At 40.3% G+C, this 22784-nt stretch overlaps 2 long non-coding RNA genes and 1 pseudogene across 3 annotated transcripts in view; 1 reads left to right on the plus strand and 2 right to left on the minus strand.

The window, feature by feature from the left end:
* The window catches only part of LOC148754879 (uncharacterized), a 239693-nt gene that overhangs the window by 206167 nt on the left and 10742 nt on the right, over positions 1-22784 (minus strand). The gene's annotated exons all lie outside the window — the stretch shown is intronic.
* Positions 2931-6276, plus strand: LOC141572898 (uncharacterized). The gene is made up of 2 exons (XR_012498444.2): positions 2931-5892; positions 5933-6276. It is a non-coding gene; the product is annotated as an uncharacterized LOC141572898 (long non-coding RNA).
* On the minus strand, positions 15955-22371 carry LOC109452040 (lysine-specific demethylase 3A-like; annotated as a pseudogene).

Genomic DNA, 22784 nt, shown 5'->3' on the forward strand with positions numbered 1-22784 from the left:
GTCAAAATGGCTATAATCAATAATAAATCACAAAAAGTGTTGGCGAGGATGTGGAGAAAAATGGAACCCTCATGTATTGTCGGTGGGATTGTAAACTTGTGCAGCCACTATATTAAACAGTATGGAGATTCCTCAAAAACCTAAAAAGAGAACTGTATGACCCAGTAGTTACTTCTGAGTATCCAAAGAAATTGAAAACTAATTCGAAGAAAGATACGCACCCCTATGTACACTGCAGCGTTATTTACAATGGCCAAGATATGGAAGCATCCTAGGTGTCCCTCTATAGATGAATGGATAAGAGGATGTGGTACGGATGATTATATATGATGGAATATTGCTCAGCCATAAAAAAAGAAGGAAATCTTGCCAATTTGTGACAACATGAATGGACCTGGAGGGTATTATGCTAAGTGAAATAAGACTGAGAAAGAAAAATACCATACAATTTCACTTATATGTGTAATCTAAAAAAGTAAATGAACAAACAAAATAGAAACGAACTCGGATACAGAGAACAAACGACTGCCACATGGGGGGAGGTGGGGGATGGGTGGAAAAGGTGAAGGGGATTAAGAAGTACAAACTGCCAGTTATAAAATTACAGGGATGCAAAGTATAGTTTAGGGAATATCGTCAATAATATTGTAATAAGTTATATATATGGTGCCAGATGGGTACTAGACTTATCGTGGTGATCACTTCATAAGACATATAAATGTCTAATCACTATGTTGTATGCCTGCAACCAATGTAATGTATGTTAAATATAATTTAAAAGTAAGTTTTAAAGACATTTTTAAAAGTTAACAAAACAGTAAAGTAAACCAATCATAAGAGCACATATCAATGAATGTTCACTAAATTGCTTCAGATGGCTTTTTAGTGTATTTTGAGTCAGTCTCCAAGTAAAGCCTATATTTAAAAATACATATTTTTAAATAACAGCTAGATTGAGATATATAACTTACTATATAAGTCACCCATTTAAGATGTACAATACAGTAGGGTTTTTTGGAATATTCACAGAGTTGTACACAATCACCACGATCAACTTGAGGACATTTTCATCACCCCAAACCTCCACTTCCAACCCCTACCCCACCTCATGCCCTAGGCAACCACTAATATTTCTGTCTCTATAGATGTGCCTATATTGGACATTTGATATAAATAGAGTCTTACAATATGTCGTCTTTTGTTATTAATTTCTTTCATTTACCATCCATGCTGTAGCTTGGTTCAGTACTTCATTCATTTTTATTGTTTTCTCCTGGGTATATACCGAGGAGCAGAATTACTGAGTCACTTGATAACTCTGTTTAACCTGTTGAAGCACCACAAGGCTGTTTTACAAGTCAACTGCACCATTTTACATTATTTCCATTATGTGGGGCACACATTGTTCTACAATCTGATCCATTAGGTTTAGGTGCCTTTGCAGAGTGAGTGTTTGAGGCCAGTTTTAAGATTTATTCTGACTGTAAGAGGACTCTTAGCTGTTTCTTTTCCTGGTTCTTTCTGGTGAACTAGCTGGTTTGTGGTTTAACTTGTTGCTCTCATGGAGCTACTGGCCTCAAAATTGCTCTCCATTGTTTTCAAGAACACTTTAGGCTTGAACTTCACTCTATTTCTAAGAACAATGCCAGAGCTCTCTATTCTTACAGACTGCCTGTCACACCGAGGCAAAATCTCCCCTCCGCTGTTCCAGAATTGGGGGCAGTTCTGGAGGCAGGTACTTCTCTCTGAGGTACAGCCCTGTTTTACAAACCGGGCGGAAAGACAAGAGCCTCTGATCTTTACATCTTTCTCCTGGCATGGAACCTCTGCCTTTTGAGTAAACACGATTCCAGTGTTCTCAGCCTGCTGTGCTTGGGGTAAAGGCTCCATTCCATGAGTGTGAGCTTAGAAGAAGGGAGAACCCAGCCTCTCAGCTGCACTTGCCTGGAATTTAGCCTCTGCGACACAGAGCTGGGGGCCATAAGAAATGCTGGCTGTCTCCCCCTGGGAGCTGAGCAGCGGGGCAAGGGAATGTCTGTCTAGTTGGCCCTTCCTGCTAGAGTGGAGCTTCTGTCATTCTGGATTGGGCTGGAGAGAAGGGAGCAGCTTGCAGCCTGAGTGCCACAGATTCTCACTGTTCTTGCTGAAATTTAGTAGATTTTCTTGATTAAATGTTTCTTCAGTTGCTGTATATACTTAGGACAATTTCTGGAGACTTTAAATGGTTGTTTTTTTAATTTTTTTTTTTTCCAATTATGGTTGTGCTGAGGAACAGGTCCGTAGATCTTATACTGCCATTCCAGAAGTAGAACTCCCTGAAGTCTCACTTAATCTATATTTTCTTCTTCGTCTCGTTTTTTTTCTGGGTACAATTTATTGAAGAAATCAAGTTTGTCCTATAGAGTTTCTCACTAATGTTACAGATTTCTTTGGTGGCTTTTATAATGATCCTCTGTATGTGTGTAAGTAGTTGTATGTAACATAGCACTATCCAATAGACATATAATGCAAGTCCTTTTATAATTTTAATTTGTCTAGTAATTACAATAAAAAGTTTTAAAAAATCAGATGAAAACAATAATAATGATATATTTTATTAAACTGCCAAATTGTTAATGACTTGTTTTATTAAGCCCCATATACCTAAAACATTCTTTGAACATATAATCAGGTTTTAAAATACTAAATGATAATGTTTACACTTTTTTTCCATACTAAGTTTTCAAATTCCAGTGTGTATTTTACACGTAAGGCACATCTCAATTTGGACTATCCCCATTTCCAGTGCTCAAAAGCTACATGTGCCTAGTACCCCGTTTCCCTGAAAATAAGACCTAGCTGGACAATCAGCTCTAATGCATCTTTTGGAGCAAAAATTAATATAAGACCCAGTATTATTATATTATACCCAGTCGTATAGTAAAATAAGACTGGGTCTTATGTTAATTTTTGCTCCAAAAGATGCATCAGAGCTGATTGTCCAGCTAGGTCTTATTTTGGGGGAAATACGGTAGCTGTCCTTTTGGACAGCACAAATCTAGAAGTTAGATTCACTTGGAAATTTTAATTAAAACAATAAAGATTGTATCAGCATTCATTTTGGTTTTGTCAGCCTCCCCACACCTCTAAGGAGTGGGAAATATTGACATGATTATAAATAAATTTATTACTATTTTGCCATATTCAGGCACTGAGATGGTACCTCCAAATTTAAAAAACATTTATTTTTTGCAGTTAGATATGAAAGGTTTTATACTTTCAAATGACATTACTTAAAGTAAGTGTGGAATTATCTTTTTTAATAGTGATTATTGTATAATCTGAATAATTGTTTTGTAAGTGTGGATTTAATTACTTTTTCTGAAGAGTTGATCGTCTTACACTAAAGCATGATAAACTTGCTGGAGGGAATTATCCTAATTCCTCCTCCAATACTAATTCCCCCCACCCCAGACAACTATATAGATAAAAGGGCAATGGCCAAAAACTTATTCCTTAAAATCTGGACTTCTGTCCTGCTGATCTGTAATTCTGTTTCTCCATTCTTTCCCACAGAAAACTGTTCCCATCATAGCAAGTGAACCCATAAAAACTACTCACCTCTACCCTCCCTCATTTATCTAATTTACCTGTTTAGGCGTGAACCCATTACCTGGTGCTCTCACTAGTGCAGCCTATACTTAAGGGAGTCTATACTCTCAGCCCCACCGTGGGTTAGACCACGTGTTAACCACCTACAATATGCCATGCATTTCACACACATCACACTTTCTCTACAACTCCACGCGTCAGGTATTTACCTCAATCGGACAAATGAGGAAACTGGCTCCAGAGAGAGCAAGTTAAGTTGTATCTAGATCACTGGGCTCTCAAGAAGTGGGGCTAAGATAGGAATCCTTTGTCAAATCCCAAATCTTTCTAGAATAGCATTGTCTCCCTACCCTTAAAAGAGCTAGTTAGCATTACGAAGGTGTCTATAATTGGGGAGGAATTGTGATCATCAAATAACAGACAGCCTAGATTTAGGGCTAGTCGCATCTGCAGACAAAAGCTAGCTAGCTCTGTGATGGCTAAAGCCCTTTAATCTGAGTTTATGGCCCCCATCTGTAAAATTAAGTGTTCCCTCCCCATGCAAATAGTTCTGTCTGGCTAGTGCTGTTATGTTTTACATATAGAAAGAATGTACAAAATGTGGATATTGTATGAGTTTATGCACTTGATTATATGCAGAATTTTTAAAAGGTCTAAGCTAATTGAACAACTGCATATTAACTAGAATAGACTATTGTTAATGTGCTGCAATAATGTACCTCTTTGGGTTTTTTCCCTTATCATAGAGTAGTACCCTGTATAGAAATTATAGAATATGTTGTAATGTTGTGGGTAATGTGTCTTAACTAATTTCAGGTCTTTGTACTAGAACGATAGTGGAGCCTTTAACAGAAACCTACTAAGCTAAACATAACCATTTGGTTTAAATTAATGAAGTCTTATAAATGGCACTGATTTTTCTGTGAGACTGCTTTATCTCAACTACTACTTCTGAAAATCAGGTTTTCCTTTGTCACCTGTGCTTCTTGATAGCTGTGAAAATGGGAAAATTACTTACATCAAAGTCAAGATTGTAACAAAGTCAAGTCTGTAACACCACACAATCCTAAATGAAATGTAAAAGATGAGACGCAGGAGGGATTTGGGATCCCAGGTGGATTATCATTGAGACGAAAGAGAAATAGAAATGGAAGTAACTGGTATTTGATAGTAGTATACCGTGGAGGGGGGATGTTAGCAGAATAGAATCAACGAGCGAGATAACCAATGAGTAAATTGCTCAAATTGCTTCTGTTTATTCTAAAACCATGAAAAACCTGTTAATCTCTGAATCACTGTTCCTTCCTCTAAATCACAGAATTAGACAAAACGATCTCTCCCAGCACTGACACCCTGTCACTATAAAACTAAGCTCGATGCCAGAGTGGTGTACTATAGCCCCCCACTCTCACTTCATGCCCCCAAATGCCACGAACCTGGTCTTGCAAGTACTAAATTTGTGAACCTGTATAGAAATACGTAGCGATACAGCTATCTTAGTTTCCCATCTTCAGACATGACACACCTCTGGCTCGGAAACTCCTTGGGAGATCAGAGCACTTAGTTCACAGGATGAAATAATCAGACATGAAAGCACACCAGTTCCTCCCATTGTTGTGTGGAGTTTTGATAATCCTTGTTGCCAACTGTAACAGAAGGATGCATATAAGTGCTCTGAAAACAAGCACTTTAAATGGAAATATTGATGTTATATTCTTGCTCACTTAGGAAGGTAAATTTAAACTTGTTCCCTCCGAAATACCTGTCTGCACTTGTGAAATTTGAGTTGACTGGTGAGCTGTTTCCTGCCAGAAAGACCTTTGGTCTAGGAGTCAGAAGACCACTCATGCCAGTTCTGCCTCTTACTAGCTTTGTGCTTGTATTAAGTTTAAATGAGGCCTTAATTTTTTTAAATCACTAAAATAAGAGGGCTGCGTTTTGCTAGATGGTCCTCTGAGGCCCATTGTTGACTCAAACTGTGATTCTCCACAGTGCCCAGAATTGGCCCTACTTAAAAAATATGTGTGACTTTGGTGCTTAATTACAGTCTCCTTTGGTGCTGGATAGAAGAAACAAGGAGCTTAAAAGATTCCATCCTGCACCTATTTAGGCTTGAGATACCTTTGGCCTGAATCTCTGCAGCTTTTATCCAAGAGAATAGAGTCAAAACTCCTCATCAGCAACTTCCCCAGAAACTATGAATAAAAGTAAAAAATGGAATGAGGGAGTGGGCTGTATGACACACAAGAGGCACTCGTATTTGTTGAATGAAAGAGACGTAGAGTAATGAAGAGAAAATAGGTTTACAGCCTTTATTTATATTCAAATGAAGAGAAAATAGGTTTACAGCCTTTATTTATATTCAAAGTCAAGGTGAAAACGAAGGGCCAAAGTTTGCCCTGTGTAATCAAATCTATTTCCCAGGCTCCAGGTACTCCCAGAAACCACTGAGGAGTTACATATTCTACAACATGAGCAGCACAGTGCATGAATTTTAGTCAGGCAGTGGGATAACTAAAGAAAATTGAATACAGGTTTTCCAGGCTTGGAATACAGTGTTTCAACTGGATATTTGAGGCTGCTCTCCATTCCCCACATCTCTCAGCACCAGGAGGGAAGGTTGCTGCCTGTTCCACACTGACACTTTTTTTTTAATTAGAAAATAAAGTGTTTGTTTAGAAACTATATACTGAATACTCCTGTAAGTCTGTGGATACACAACATCCCGTTATAGCACAAGGTGAGGAAAATGGCAGAAGAGAAAATGCTGGAATGGATGGAGCCTGGGAGGCCGGAAATGAGGTCATGATTTACAATGATTAAAAAACCATTGTCCTCAAGCTTACTCCTTAAAGCCACAATTAGGAGGAGGTCCTGGCCCAAAGGGAAGGCAGGACAGAATGGGGACCAGCCTGACATGGAGCAATGGGGAGCAGCACAGCAGGGAGCTGGGGAGGGGGTGGGAGGGGCTATGAGAACACACAGCTGGGAGCCCTGTAGAGAACCCGAATAGCCATGTGAGACGCCAGATACCTGTGTGCCTGGGAGGCCACCCTAGATACTGGGCAAGGACGTGGAAAGCTTCGCGTGTTTAAACCACATTGAGTGAAGCCTCTGCAGAATCAGGCTGGGAACTTGACATGAAGAACTGCCATCCACAGGACCCAGGACGTAAAACTCTAAGTTGGCACCTTAACCCGCAGGGTAAATTTGCAAAAGGCAGAGAATCTGTTATCTAGTGTTGTTCATCACCATCCAAAACTTTGTGGGTTAAAACCACCACCATTTTCTCCTAAGAGCCCTCCAGGGGAGGCCCCCTGCTCCATGCCCCGGACCATCAAGGGGGCAGCCTGTGCTGACTTCCCACGATGAAGGCACCATGGGTAGGGGTTGCTGGGTCCAGCCCACAGTCCACTCACTCAGCCAGTGCGGCAGCAAGTCTGGGAGAGGTTCAGGCCCTACAAACGTGCCTTTCTCTCAAGCAGGGGACAGTCATCCCCTTCCTTCCCCCCAGTGGGTCACATTGAAAATGGGGAAACAATCCTCTCTTTGGGAGAGGGTGGACATAGAGTAAGGTGTGAGTCAAAGCAAGCAAAGTAAGCACATATATACAATGACCAGAGAACAGGATGACACTTTCACTGGCGCCCTGAGAGTAGCTGGAGGCCAATTTTCACTTCTCTTTCCCGTAAGTTCTTTTTGGCCTTGAAATGGTGATTCCATTGTGTTCTGAAAGTTCTCAGAGTCAAGAATATGTGAAAGTGGGGAGTAAAACCAATCCTGGGATCACAGACTAGCAGGAAGGGCTTTGGTTTCTGGTTCCCTGGTCCCTTGTGGTCCTAGTGGGATGGCCAGTTCACAAGCAAGACTTCCTGCAGCCAAGCGTGTCACAACTACAGATTAAGGGGCCATGCAGGGGTCCTGGAGAATTTCTCCACTCCAAGGAGTTTTCTAATACCACGCTTACTGTGAGCCATTCCAGAGAGAAGAGGAAGTGGGGGGGAAAGCGTGTCCCCAAAAAAGTATGGTTTTCTCCAACCAAAAAAAAAAAATATGTATAGAAAACGATGGGTTGCCATTCTTTTGTCTGAAGCCCTAATCTGGTGCCAGTACGTGGGCCTGGCTCCCGACCCTGTCACCCCCCACCCCCACTGTGCTGTCTACACCTCTGTTTAGATGCTCTTCCCACAGGAGGTTGCAGGTTGTTTTATCCTGTGTAGAGCCACATCCTTTGAGCTTCACGAGGGACTAATTCTCAGTCTAATCCACATGGTTTTGATCTCCTTTCTGGTCTGCTTGGGACCTCACTCCAGCTATATTACCTTCAAACTCTTCTATCTTTACTTTTCACTTTCTCCTTCCCACCTGGTATAGGAACATGCTTACAGTCAAGTATCCTCAACATTTAAAATAAAATCTCGCAGCTTACACTTTGTGTTGTATATGAATCTCATTGTTGGCATTTTTCTCTCAACCCAATTGCTTACATTATTTCTTCTTTTTTTTTTATTAAATCATATGTGTTTCTGTAAGCTATCTTAAATCTTTTTGGAAACAGACCTGAACATGGAGCCATACAAATATTCATGTACCCTAACAGGTATCACAACCAACTTGTCATTCTTATCTAGCAAAGGAAGTTTCAAATGAAAGTTTGAGAATTGAATGAGCCAATGAATGTGCTAATTTGTTAGGTAACATGCCACTAAAACAACAAATCAAAGGGAGGATTTTGTTTTACGACTGGCCGTCTTGCTACAAAAGTTGCTGTGGATTCAAAGATCGCAATTAGCCTGATCTCTCTGATAACCTGATCATTCTAGTAGCCAATTCTGAACAGCCACCTTTCTCAGGCAGACGAGAGGGTGTATGTGTGGTTGCCAACCAGTCTCAACACACCAAGGACTGTGAGTCTCATTCGGAATTAGGACCATCCTGATCTCACTGAGGCCTCAGTCAACCTCACAGAGTTATTATGAACATTAAATATATAATGCCTGATAAAGCCCTTCATACAAAAAATAAATTTTTGTATAAATATTAAGCAACCCAGTTGCCACATTTAGCCACCTTAGCTAAAATGTATCCCCTTGAACAGGGAATGGATTCCAATTTCACTTGAGGAATGAATTACAGTAAGAATCAAATACATCCTAAGGTTAACATATTTATATTGCCAAACATATTGTATCTGTTTTTCAAGTCATTTCCTTTAAGACAAAAGAAAGTGGAAAAGTATAAGCTCTAGAGTGAAAAGATCTGAGTTTCAGTAACAGAAACCAGCCCTCTGATTCCTCAGCTGTATGTAGCACAGAGTAAAGTAGAATTTTGATTCCAATTTATATCGTGGAGGTCTAGATCAGCTTTCAGCACATCTGAAGTAATCATCCCATTTGTTCTTTACAAAACATATTCAGGATGAAAAGCAGAATCACAGCAGGCTTCCAGCACTTTGGTGCATTATGACTTACTATAAAGCTTATTGTCTATAGGACCACTTATCTGATACTGCTGCAAAAAAATGTTTAACCTAAATCTAATGACAAAACAGACAAGGCCAAACAGAGGGACAGTCTACAAAACAACTTATCTGGACTCAAAAATGCCAGTCTTGAACGAAAATTAAGTTACCATCATAGGTGCAAGAAGACTAAAGGAGACGTAACAATTAAATGCAGTGTGTGATCCTTGGTTGGATCCTGGATTAGAAGGGAAAAAAAAGCTATAAAGGACATTTTTTGGAAGAGCTGGGGAAAACAATACATACAAATTTGAGATACACAATTATATCAATGTTAAATTTCCTGAAGGTGATAAGTGAATTGTAGTCATGTAGCCATGCCCTTGTTCTTGGAAATACATGGTGATATATGTGAAGTGTGACACAGACCATTTAAAATTCACAGATAATGTAAGTGGTTCAGAAAAAATTTTGTGTGAGATGGATAGATAGATAGATGATAGAAGATAGATATTAACCGAATAGATAGATAGATAGATAGATAGATAGATAGATAGATAGATAGATAGATAGATAGATAGAAGCAAATCTGGGAAAATGTTAACCATTAGTAAATCTACGTAAAAGATATAAGGATCCTCAATGTAATTTTCTATAGGTTGAAAGTTTTCAAAATAATACAGAAAACAATCTAGAAAATATATATAAATTTTACTTCTACTATCTCTATTGCTGCAGGACCAAGTCTTTGCAACCTGTCCAGCTGTGATTGGCTTGTCCTCAGAACTGTTCAGATTCCTTACCTGATAAGTCTCGTGATCACCATATTCTTTCCTCCTAGAGTTTTGCTGCCCTCAACTTTCCCAGCCACCATTTTCTTAAGCAATCTATCTAACTTCAGCTTTGGTAACACCCCTCTTTGCTAATTCCCCTTACTCTCTGCTCCTTTGGCCTCCTTTGCATTTATCTTGCTCTCTTATTCTATTGCATTTGAACCAGATGGCATCCTCCAAGCTGATTTCTGAGATAGTTACCATTCCCATGTTTCCTGCATTCAGGGAACTAAGCACTCCTGCTCAAACAGTGCTCATATCTGTTCTGCATTTCTGCCCTATCTTCAGTCCCATAATTTTGGGAGATTTTTGGAACTCCTGCTAACTGAATATGCCTAAATCCATTCCATTTTATCCCTTCGGAGTATCCAACCTATGTCACACTCTTCTCATTCCCCCAGTTCTATGGTGAGCACTACAAAACATAACTTAGACACTTACGTCTAAGTCACTTAAATAAAAAAGCATGGAGACATGATTGGTTATCAAAACTAAACTACCCAGAAAGCACGCCTTTATTGGTATGTCTAATAATTGGGAGTATCTTGAGCCAAGAGCAATAAATTGCTATTTTACATTATGCCTTTATTTAATGGGAAATGAGTCCATCCTGGATATCTCTGCATCTTTTGGAAGATCTCCAGCGGGAGTGATCTGTATGCCAGTCACTATGGGCTTATATTTCCAATTCAGGATGTTACAGAATCTACCCCTAGGCAGCTCTTGGAGGGCAAAGAAAGTGTAGCTCAACTATCAACTCAATCAGAGTGGCACTGTGAATTACTGGGAAAATCACTTAAGCTTCCATGGGCATCTGTTTCCTCATCAGTAAAGTGGAAGGAGGCTGTCATCTTTGAGATTACTTCCAGCTCTGATAGTCCCTGATTGTGAGCGTACTATATAATATCTTTTTACAATGGGGACAATAATGCTTTGATAACAATAATTCATTGTTGAGTATTCTAACAGACTAGAGAAGCCTACTATGATGCACGAAATTCTTTATACCGTTCAAAGGAGGCAGCGCAATTCAACAAATACCTCCATGCAAGACAAATGACACAGACCCTGGTCCCACCCTCTCAGTGCTCTCGTCCAGATGTATATGTGTTTGGGAGGTGGAGGAAGGTGTGGGAATGGTAAAAGGAGACTCAGAAGTATCTCATTGCAGAGATAATTCCAACTTTCTTCAGGGCCCCAGAGATAAAACAATAACATAATAACAAGAATAATACCCAGTGCTTACTTAGGCCATACCATGTGCCATTTAATCCACACCTTAGGATGTAGTTACATGTTAAAATGCACTGTTGGTATCTCTGTTTTTCAGAGTAGGACATTGAGGCCCAGGAAGGTTAGGTGAATTGCCCAAGGTCATAGCACTAGTACGTGGTGAGTGGAGATTTGAGCACCATTTGGCTCTAGGACCTGCTCCCTGAGCCACTGCTATCCCCACAGCCAGCAAGTGGTCTTTCCTCACCACCACCCCTGGGTTTCCAGTGAACACAGCACCCCCAGTCTGGAGCAAGACTGAGTCAAAGCTGGTATCTACGTCCCTCCTTGCCGGCTGTGCAGTGGTTGAGTGATCCCCATTCCCACACTATGGAGGCCCTTTGGTTTCCTTCATATGTCTTCTCAACGTCACCATAGCCTCAGCTGGTCTGCAAATCCTGGGCATCGTCCTGACATTGCTCAGCTAGGTGAATGCCTGGACCCTGCCCTTGCGGGAGGTGACCACTTGCCTCCACAACAGAATCGTTGCATCCCAGCTGGTGTGGGAGGAGCTGTGGTTGTCCTGTGAGGTACAGAGAACAGGTCAGAGGTATTGCAAGGTGGACGTCTCCACAGCTGCTTCTGCCCCCAGGAACTTCAGGCTGCCCACATCCCTTTGCATCACCATCTTCCTTGTGGCCAGGCTGAGCCTGCTGGTCTACTGGCTAGGGACAGGTGCTAATACCTGTGTGGAAGACAAGGAGTCCATGGTCTGCCTGGCGCTCACCTCTGGGATTATCTTTGTCATCCTGGTCCTGGCCCGAACCCTCGTCTGCTGGACAAGCCACATCATCATCTGGAAATTTACCAAGCTCCTAGTGGCCAGGGGGGCTTCCCTCTGCCTGGGCGGGGCCACCTCAGCCTCTGGTCTTTTGTTGGATAAGGGTGAGGAGGCTGGTGTGCTGTAATTAACCCTCTGAGGGCTCCAGGGCTCCAGCCATTACATGGCTCTTTATTCTGTTTCTGCCCGATCTGGTACCTCTTTGGGAGCCTCTGAATATCCCACTAAGAATTATTTCTGAGGAAGATGGGGGAGTGGAGGCTCCCTTGACAATGGACACTTTCCTTTTTGAAGTGAAGTCATCAAGGAGAGTTTTAAATAACCCACTGAATGACTGAGCCAAGAAAATAAGTGACTCCCACCCTGGGTGGGCTCTGCTGCTGGTGTCGTCACTTTTAGATGATGGATGCTGTGAAGCTTCTGGATCTTCATCCTTCCTCCAAGCCCTGGAAATTGGAGCTCCTGGATACATCCCCATCTTGGAGGCAGAGCTGGAGCTGTACACCTACCACGAAGGGCTGCTTTCTGTCCTGGGTTTTCCCGACAGGACAGTCTGTCTCTAGGAGGACCTGCTGCCGCTGAAGGAGGAGCGTCCCTTGCCCTGAAGGGACACACACTTGCTTTCCCCTCAAGCCTCTGGAACACCCCACCATCCCAAGGTACAACTCCTCAAACAGCAGCAGAAAGATTACCAAAGAACCCTCACCTCCAAGATTTCTGAGATCCCGCTGTATCCCTTTAACCTGTCACAGCATGCCCTCTGGGAGTGGGGACTTCTGGCCTCCCCAAGTCCCAGCTGTGCTGTAGTCCCCGTACCCTTCCACTTCCCAGTCACTGCATGCTTCTGCCTATGCTCTGCCTTGTTTTCTTCCTAAACGACTGTGTGCCTCTGTAGGCATGCGGCCTACAGTTCAGGCCATATCTTGGTTATCAATCCACTTATCTAGAAACTCTGGAGATAATTTTATAATTATGTCAAAACCATTGAATTTTTAACATTTATTATTATTAATTTTATCCTGAGTACACACATGAGGTCTCTGGATCAGAGACAGATTTTGTGTTAATTACCATACAGAAAATATGAAGCATGCTGGCCCCCCACAGTAGGTACTGCAATGAGAGCCAAGTCAAACGTCTGATGTAAGTAAAATCGCTTTTACATAAGACAAAAAGTGATTTTACTTGGCTTATAAAGAGGAAGGAAGAAGTTGTTTCCCTTCACTCCCAAAATAATCTCCTTAGAAATATAACGAGTCTGAGTCCTTGCTCCTTATGTGAATAAATTACCTCCAGGTGCCAGGTAACCCCATGGGTCTCAACTTTTATGACTTAGAGCTTTCTCCAGGGCCTGGGCTTCATACCAAAGGAGACAGCACAGCTGTCCTGGGCCTTCACCTAGGGGCCCAGCCTGTGTTGTAACCATGTGGCTCTCTCAGGGACATAGAGACATTTTATTATCATTTCAGATCAGAGCCATGAACCAAATAAGTGGATACTGATCTCATTCTCCCCATATGTGAGGATTGTGGGGAGGCTAGGGCTTTCTACCAGAACACGAGGAAACCCAGGGGCGTTTTGTTTCCCTGCAAAGACCCACAGTGTTCTAATCATAGCAAAGAGTGCCTGGAAATTTCTAGTGTGCAAAAATTCCATTTTTCAGTAAGCTTTTGTGGATAGTTTGTGAAAAGGTGAGTTAGAGTTCCTGTCCTTTTTTTTTTTTTTAATTTAATGAATAAACTGTATACTGCACTATCACATACAGACTTAACTCACACTTCAAAGACTGAGCAGACAGTTCCTGTCCTTAAGTTGCAGCAGAACATGTGGTCCATTGTTACAGGCTAGTGGGACCTGACAGTGCAGCCCACACCGTTTCAGAGCAGGCTCAGCATCATCACCTATGGGCAAGCTTACTGTTAACCAGCAAGAGAAGATTGTAACCAGATGTCTTGGCTCTGAACAACCGCGGAAAACTGCTGCCTCACTGTCGGCGCACAGCGGTCCTAGAAACCTGCACTACTAACAACATTTCTATCCAAAAGCCTCTGCAGTGTATAAAATACAATGCCCATAGAATACCTCATTGATCTTCATTCCTAAATTAGAAGAGGATTAGGACAGCCCAGAAGAAATTAACTTGCCCAAAGTCATATGATGAATAAACACTAGAACTCAAATTCTAATTCATATCTTTGATTACAAAACCAGAATCCTTTTCACTAAATAAGCTCTACCTAATTCAATGTAAGGACCCAATAATGTTGTTATTAAAATGTTAATTATTGTAATAATGCTGTATCTGTCATTCAACTTCTTGTGACATGAAGGTATTAAAATTTCCCATTAAAACAGATCAGTTTAAGAAATTATATCAGAATGCATACTTGCTGCCATATGGCTTAACTTGAATACTGGGAAATGGCAGCAGTAAGTGAGCTAGTTGAGTATGTAATAATCTAAGATGATATCACATTTTTTACCACCACCCCCACTCTGCAACACCTCGCAAATGCTGATTTTTTTACTATCTTCATAGTTTTGTCTTATCTAGAATGTCATATAGTTGGAATCATACAGTACGTAGCCTTCTCAGACTGCCTTCTTAACTTAATAATATGCACTTAAGGTTTCACCATGTTTTTTCATGGCTTAATAATTCATTTCTTTTTAGCACTGAATAATATTCCTCTTTCAGGATGTGCCACAATTTATTCATCCATTCACCTACTGAAAACATCTTGGTTGCTTCCAGGTTTAGCAATTATAAATAAAGCTGCTGTAAATATCTGTGTGCAGATTTTTGTGACTTTTCAACTCCTTGGGGTAAATACCAAGGAGTGTGATTACTGGATTACATGGTAAGAGAGTATGTTTAGTTTTATAAGAAACCACCAAACTGACTTTCAAATTGCCTGTGCCATTTTGCATTCTCACCAGCAATGAATGAGAGTTTCTATTGTTCTGCATCCTTGCTTAATATTTGCTGCTGTCAGTAAGGTTTCCAGATGGGAATTCCCACTCGTTGTCAGGAATTGTTTTCACTTTCCCATTCCCAAATCCCGAGATATAAACTGTTTTCTGTTTTCCACGATGAATCGTTTCCACAAAGTGATGGCTGATACTGCCAACCACCTGGGTTGGCAGGCCTATTAAAATTGCGTATTTTTTCTTATGTAAGTTTTGGTAGATTTTTTCTTTTAAATAATTGGTCCATTTCTTCTAGGTTATCAAATTAGTGGGTAAAGAGTCATTCATAGTAGTCCTTGATTCTCCTTTTTATGTCCATGTGGTCTATAGTGATGTCCTCTCTTTTATTTCTGACATCAGTAGTTTGTGTGCTTTCTATTTTTTTCTTAGCCTGACTAAGGTTTTATCAATTTATCCATCTTTTCAAAGAAACAACTTTTGGTGTCATTAATTTTCTTCCATTGATTTCCTGTTTTCAATTTCACTGATTTCTGCTCTAATTTTTATTATTTCTTTTCTTCTCCTTACTTTGGATTTAATTTGCTCTTCTTTTTCTAGTTTCCTAAGGTGGAACCTTAGATTACTGATTGTAGAAATTTCTTCTGTTCGAATATACGCATTCAATACTATAAACTTTCTTCTAAGCACCATTTTCACTACATCCCACATAGTTTGATAAGTTGTATTTTCATTTTCATTTAGTTGAAAGTATTTTTAAATTTCTCTTGAGAAATCTTCTTTGACCAATGCTGTATTTAGAAGTGTGTTGTTTAATCTCCATGTATTTTGGGACTTTCTAGTTATCTTTCTGTTATTAATTTCTAGTAAATTCCATTGTGGTCTAATAGCAGATTGATTTCTGTTCTTTTTAATTTGTTAAGGTGTGTTTTATATCCAGAATATAGTCTTGGTGAATGTTCCATGTGAACTTAATGAATATGAATGTGTATTTTGCTGTTGTTGGATGAAGTGGTTTATAGATATCAGTTATATCTAGTTGATTGATGATGTTGAGTTCAAATATACTCTTACTGATTTTTTGTCTTCTGGATCTGTCTATTCTGATGGGTGATGAGAGGGGTGTTCAAGTCTCCAGTTATGAGAGTGGATTCATCTATTTCGCTTTGCAATTCTATTAGTTTTGCCTTACATATTTTGATGCTGTATCTCTCTCTCTCTCTTTTTTTTTTTTAGCAAAAGTACTCTGTAAACTTTTAAAAATTATATGAATATTTTAATAAAAAATGCTTAACACTTAAAATTAACAGAGCTTCATTTAAATAAACAGAGCTTCATTTGATAAAGATGATTAACCCCAAGAATTACACAGGAGTTGGTTTCTGTTAAGTGATGCCAATCCTATGCAACACAATAAGAACTGCGTCATGAGCTGTTCATTGCCTCCACTGCTCTTCTGAACCTTAAAGGGCAGAAGAAGGGGTACCCAGACAAACATGAAACAAAGCGCAATCCAAATAAACTGTGCAGAGTCGTTACTAATAGCTATAAATGCATTTTGACTAAACTATCCAACCAAGTGGCTAGGATATAACTGTAGATATTGCTCCAGGGCTCATAAAAGGTTTTGTTTTTACAGCTTGGGAAAACCTCAGTACTAGGTGGGAAGTCACAGTTTAAGGTTTCTATGTTTTGTAAATAGTTACTACACATACACATTTAATGTCTGTAAACACTAGAAATATACAGTACACAGAGTACCTTGAAAATTCAAGTATAGTTAAGAAAAAAAAAAAAAAGAAGATGAGGTAACATGATAAAGCCCACAGGAATTTTGCCTGAAGAATTTGAACAGCTGCCAATAATTCACTTTCACTGTGTATGGGTTAAGGCATCTGTAGGACCCTTAGGGTTTGCCCAAACTGGATCTGCTGGTTTTCAGTATAGTATCTGCATCTTTTACTACATGGTAGATAACATGCTTCATCTGTAATTTATCTTCAAGATTGGTATGAATCTCTAACAGATAACAGAATTCCTGAGTAAGCCTGAAGACTGTTGACCATGCTCTGAAGAAACAGAATCGTTAGCCACTTTGGCACAGCTGTACAAGTTATGAACCTCGTATGGAATTCCTGCTGTGAAAATGCCACATTTCTGAGAAACTGTAAAATAGCCCAGCCTTGGACTCCATACTCTTGATGAAGATGCTTTCCTAGTGATCAGTCTAAATGCCAGCTCAGATCACTAATAGGATTATAGTCACTGGGTTTTCTGGAACGTGCTCTTCTGATGTATTTTAAAGGAATTCTCGTATCTTCTCCGTGTCTTCACTAGCATATACGTGCCAGAGGCTCCTGTCTTCTTTTCCTTCAATAAATTGCTTTATTGTGTGTTCATGAGAGTTCCCATCTTGGACAGTTTTAAGGACTTCTTGGCACAATGTCCTTTGGAATGCCCACATAGACCAGGCCATGAGCTGCATCAATACATCTCTGTAAAGATATTGCTCCACATTTTTTATATTTTGGAGTCATTTATCCATAAGCATTATACATCTCAGGATTCCAATCTGGCCAAACAAAGCAGTTGGGCCACCTAGAGACAAAATCCAATCTGTCATCTTATCTTGTGTCCTCAAGCAATAGAATGTTGGCCATCAGATCATCAAACCCGGAGGCATCATATTTTTACAAGTCCCTCCTGATAGCCAGTCCTTAGGTTTCAACATCATTAATTCTTTTTCATTTGCCAAGAGACTTGGAACATCTTCAATTGCATTCCCGAAGTCTCCTACTTTGACATCTGTAATGATTTCACTGGTTCTTGGTATAGACTGAATGTTTATGCCCCAAAACGTATATGTTAAAACCTAATCCCGTGTCATGGTGTTTGGAGGTGGGGTCTTTAGGAGATGATTAGGTATGACATCAGAGCCCTCATGAATGGGATTAGTGCCCTTATAGAAGAGACCCCAGAGAGCTCCATTGTCCCCTTCCACCATGTGAGGACACAGTGAGAAGACAGCATCTATGAACCACGAAGTGGGCCCTCATCAGATACCAAATCTACCAGCACCCTGATCTTGAACTTCCCACCCTCCAGAACTGTGTGTGTATGTGTGTGGGGGGAGGGGCGGCTTGTTTTTTAAACTGTGTCAGTGGTATTTTGTAAGAGCAGCCTAAACAGACAATGAAAGTCCTATAATTAATTAGATTGACTTCCTGCTCACTAGACTCTTTGTCAAAGTACTCAGGTTTTCAAAATTCACTGTTTAATTTATGATGTATGCCAGACACCATCACTGGCGGCCTTTGTTTCCAGTACTCCCTGAACACATTCCAGTTGCCCTTATTATTGGGATCTTGCAAGCACAGCATGCAATTACCACACAACCAGTAGTGAGGAATGTCAGAAAGCTAGGTTTATCGTCAGTTCTTGAGGTTCTTACATAATCAGAGAAAGTGTTATTTCTACCAAAGGAGCAATAATGTCATTAAGGATTATTGGTATATTCTTGGATCCACTTTGTCTTTTTTGTTTCTCTTTGTTAATATTCCCATTGGTTAGGTCTGCCAGCCAATTTAAAGAAGTGCTGACGGGATAAGCTGGTTTCATGCTGCTGGCAGACTTGAAGGCTACACCCCAACCCACAGTTGCTGGCTCCAACACTGAGGGAATCTGCAGAGCACAGCACCCAGAATAGGTTTTTCTCCAACTAAGGAAATCTGTTTTATATCTTCCTTTAAGGCTGGCTTTGAGAAGAGCTTGAATTGCCTATTTGAACAAGGACAATTTGTCCATTCCACACTTTGCTTTTAAAAGTAAACCACCTTCAACATCATAGAGAGCTTTTCCAAGAATGATCTGTGTAGGTATCATGTTTCCTGGCTTGTGTGCCTGAATTTTCATGCATCTCAGACAAGGAAAAGTCTTATAGGTAGCTCCCTGTTTCCAATTTTTTTCTCTTCATCTGGTAGCAGTCCACACACACTCCAAATGCATACTGAGGTTACACCCAGTATAAGTTGAAGATGGTGGTATCACGCATCACATATTTCTTGAAAATTTTTGGCTGTTTGCTCCCTATAAAATCTCTAAGAGATGCTCTTAATGTGTGGCTCCTAGTTGACCTAGCTCCCTTTTAAGAAACAACCATTGGACATGCCGTGTTTCCCCGAAAATAAGACCTAGCCAGACAATCAGCTCTAATGCATCTTTTGGAGCAAAAATTGATATAAGACCCAGTCTTATTTTACTATAAGACCGGGTCTTATTTAATGTAATATAATATAATATAATATAATATAATATAATATAATATAATATAATATAATATAATTATATTATATTATATTTTATTTTATTTTATTTTATTATAATACCAGGTCTTATATTAATTTTTGCTCCAAAAGACGCATTAGAGCTGATTGTCCGCTAGGTCTTATTTTTGGGGAAACACGGCAGTGACCTCCAACATGGGTTAGGATGTACTTTTCCGTTTCCAAATCAGTCCCCACCACATTTTTGGTTAAAGGCAACCATAACCTAAGTGCATCATTGTTATCACAAACATTTGACAAAGAGGCAGCACAGCAAAATACATCAGGCTCTAACAACCTAATAAATAAAAAGGCATTTTTTTTAGAGTTTGTGGAAGGAGAATCATGATCACACAGCTCCCTTTTCTCTTTCATCCCTAACCTCAGAAAAAAGAATGACTAGGATGACTAAATTGACATTATTTTAGGTATATTAGGTTAGGAATACCTTGGGAAGAGAGAAACAGAAAACCTGACTAAACAAGAAGTACATTGATAGATGGTTGTTGATGTTGGTCAACTAGTAAGCCATGTCATCAGGAGTCTAGACTTTCTATTTGTTTGCTCCATCATGCTCAGCTGTTAGTTTTCATCTTTATGGCCTTTCAATTTATGGTCTCAAGATGCCCACTGAATTTTCAAGCAAAGAAGATAGAAAGGTCACTTCCAGGCCCTACTATGCCTTTCATGAGGGAAGCAAAAACTTTTCCAGAAGTCCTCAGTAGATAATCTTCATATATTTCATTGGCCAACATTGGGTCATTTGGCCACCCCTAGCTCCAAAAGAATCTAGAAATCAAGTATACAGAAAAGAACAACAGGATTAGCTTAGATCAGTTATGATTCATCCTCTGGAGCTGGGCAGACTGCTGCCTGTATTAGTTAGCTATTACTGTGATAATGCTCCTTAACAAGCAACTCCCAAAATCTTTGTGGTTTATAAGAACATGCACTTTTCCCTCAACTACAGGCCTGTAGGTCACCTATGACTCTGCTTGTTTTAGCTGGGATTAATTGGGCTTGGATCCAGACTGTGTGTGTTTTCATGTTTGATCCATATATTTTCTTATTCTGGCACTACTGGCTACCTGTTGAATATTCTTCTCATTGCAAATGGTAGGGGCACAAGAAGTCAGGTAAAATCACACATATTTAGAGTCTTTCTGCTCATGTCATGTCCAGTAATACTCCATTTGCCAAACAAGTCTTCTGGCCAAGTCCAACACAAACTGGGCTGGGATATATACACTGCCTACTCCAGTAGAAAGTGCTACAAAGTTACATGTCAAAACATGTACATGCATAATTCTATTCCAGAGAGGGAATGAAGGACTGGGAACAAAAATCCAATCTATCCCCTCATTCCAAACAAACTGGGGCCCTGACAGCAAGAGAGAAAAGGAACGGCTGTTGAGTAGCCATCCAATTGTTTCTTCCACACTAGAGTGATCAAAAAAAGCTTTAGAAACTTATTTTTCTGGTTTAGTTAGCAGGAAGAAGAGGAGGAAGTAAGGAAATGGTACAGTTACAAATCACCTTTCCTGGGCGGGTGTTTTCAGCTAGAACATTGGTGGATAGTTGAATAGACTGTTTAATATCTCAGACTGTCAGTTTCATAGTCTGAATTCCTGATAAAAGCAACATCTCTGATACGGTACGTGCCAAATCCTACACTAATTACTTTACATGCATTAGCTAGCTGACTTTGTCCTCACAACAAACCTACGAAGTTATCCTCACTGTACAGCTGAGAAGTCCAGTGACTTACGCAGCTGCTTATAAATGGCAAAGCGATGACTGGAACCCATATGTGCCTGATTTCATTCACTCAAGCACCCACTCCTCGCCAGACACTGTGCTGAGTACGCAGACCAACAAAACAGCCCCTGCCCTCCAGGACTTCTGCTCTTAGTCTCTAAATTATTCAGCCGACTAGGAATTAAAAGCCGACTGAAAAATGAGTTCAATGCAAATATGTGTGTTATTTTAAAAATGGATATACAATGTGCCAGGTGTTCTTTAAGGGCTTATCACATCATCTATCAAAGAACTATCAAACCAACTCTATGAAGTAAGTACTATTATTCCCCATTTTAACTATGAGGAAACTGAGATACCTACAGGTTACCTTTGTGACACACTAGAAAAGTGATGCAGCAGGATTAAAAACTAGGCAATCTGACTCTCGAGTTCCCCTTTTCACCACACCACCATGAAATACAGGTTTATTTAAATATATTAATGAATCAATACAGCTTTCTCTGATACATTTTCTCACTAAAAAATACTTGCTATAAACTTAATCACATAAAGGCCCCTAAAATATTCTATGTTAAAAATGGATCACCGGTCTGGTATTTGTCAAGTTTTCCAAAATTACAAATAAAGAGCAAAACTATTACAACATTATGGTTTCTTTTTCCTTAAATCTAAGAGACTGGATTTCTATCATTCCACTATTTTATCCATGTTTGATGTTTACACAATACTTTACAACTGCGAATTAAGCTCGGTCCACTGTAGTGATAATTGGGACCATTATTATTAAAATCATTTCCTGTGGGGGTGTGGAGGCGCCATTGGAGCAGGCTTGGCCTGTGAGCTCCGCTGAATACCCAGAAGCTGGGCTGTAGTTCCAGCCTTGTCCGCTCCTGGTCCCTGGCCACCTGGCGGCACAACTCGCGGGGCGAAGTTGCCGGGAGCAGCCCGGGCGGGACTGCGGAGCCCGGTTCCCCCAAGCGGCGGCGCTGCGCCCCTTTGCCCCACCACGCTCCCGGCCCCCGCACCCCGGCCCCCACACCCGGACCCCACACTACACGTGGAGGACCCACAGCTGACTCCGCAACTGCCCGGAAGCCCGCGGCACCTAACAACTCTAGAGCAAAATTTTCAGAACATAAAACAAGAATATAGTCACTCTCCGACGTGAAGTGAAGCTTGTATTCAGGAAAGTCAGCCTCACTTCTCAGCACCGCACAACACCTAGTTCCCCAGGCTCCTCTAGGATGAAGAAGGACCGCTCCGCTTTATCCTCCGACGAGTTGGAATAATAAATAATACGTGAGCATCTCTTATATAACTAGGAAGATCAAGTCTGGGAGGCGTATGAGCAAATCCTCGATACCAATCTAGCAGAACAATGTGAATCTTGTGCAATTCACACATGATCAGAGTATGCGACATGGGACCAAGCCAACAAGCTCTGTGTCCTGAAGCTTTTTTGCATATTTGGGTACTGAGTACTAGGTTTGATCTCAAGAAATGGCTGCTGCACACTTTTTGTACCTAGTTTGATGTCACATTTCAGCTCCAGCTTTGCATCCTGAGAACACTTAAACATTTCTGCAGGTACACTTAATACAGCTTGAAAGACATTATAACTCTCTGGTTGCCACAAGCATATCTTTCTTTTCTATTCATCTAATAAATTGCTGTGCCCTCCTGGGATAGATTTTCTGAACAAAAATACCTGGGGCAGCTGTTTAGCACTCAGTGACACTGAACAAAATGGAGTTTCCCCAAGCATAGTTCTATAAGTATGTGTATGTGTCTTTTAAGTTATTATTTATATTATACAAAAATTTTTAATCTTGGTG

Source organism: Rhinolophus sinicus, chromosome 17, assembly GCF_057876585.1.
Source record: "Rhinolophus sinicus isolate RSI-liver-muscle chromosome 17, RSI-T2T, whole genome shotgun sequence".
In the NCBI taxonomy this organism is placed as follows: Eukaryota; Metazoa; Chordata; class Mammalia; order Chiroptera; family Rhinolophidae; genus Rhinolophus; species Rhinolophus sinicus.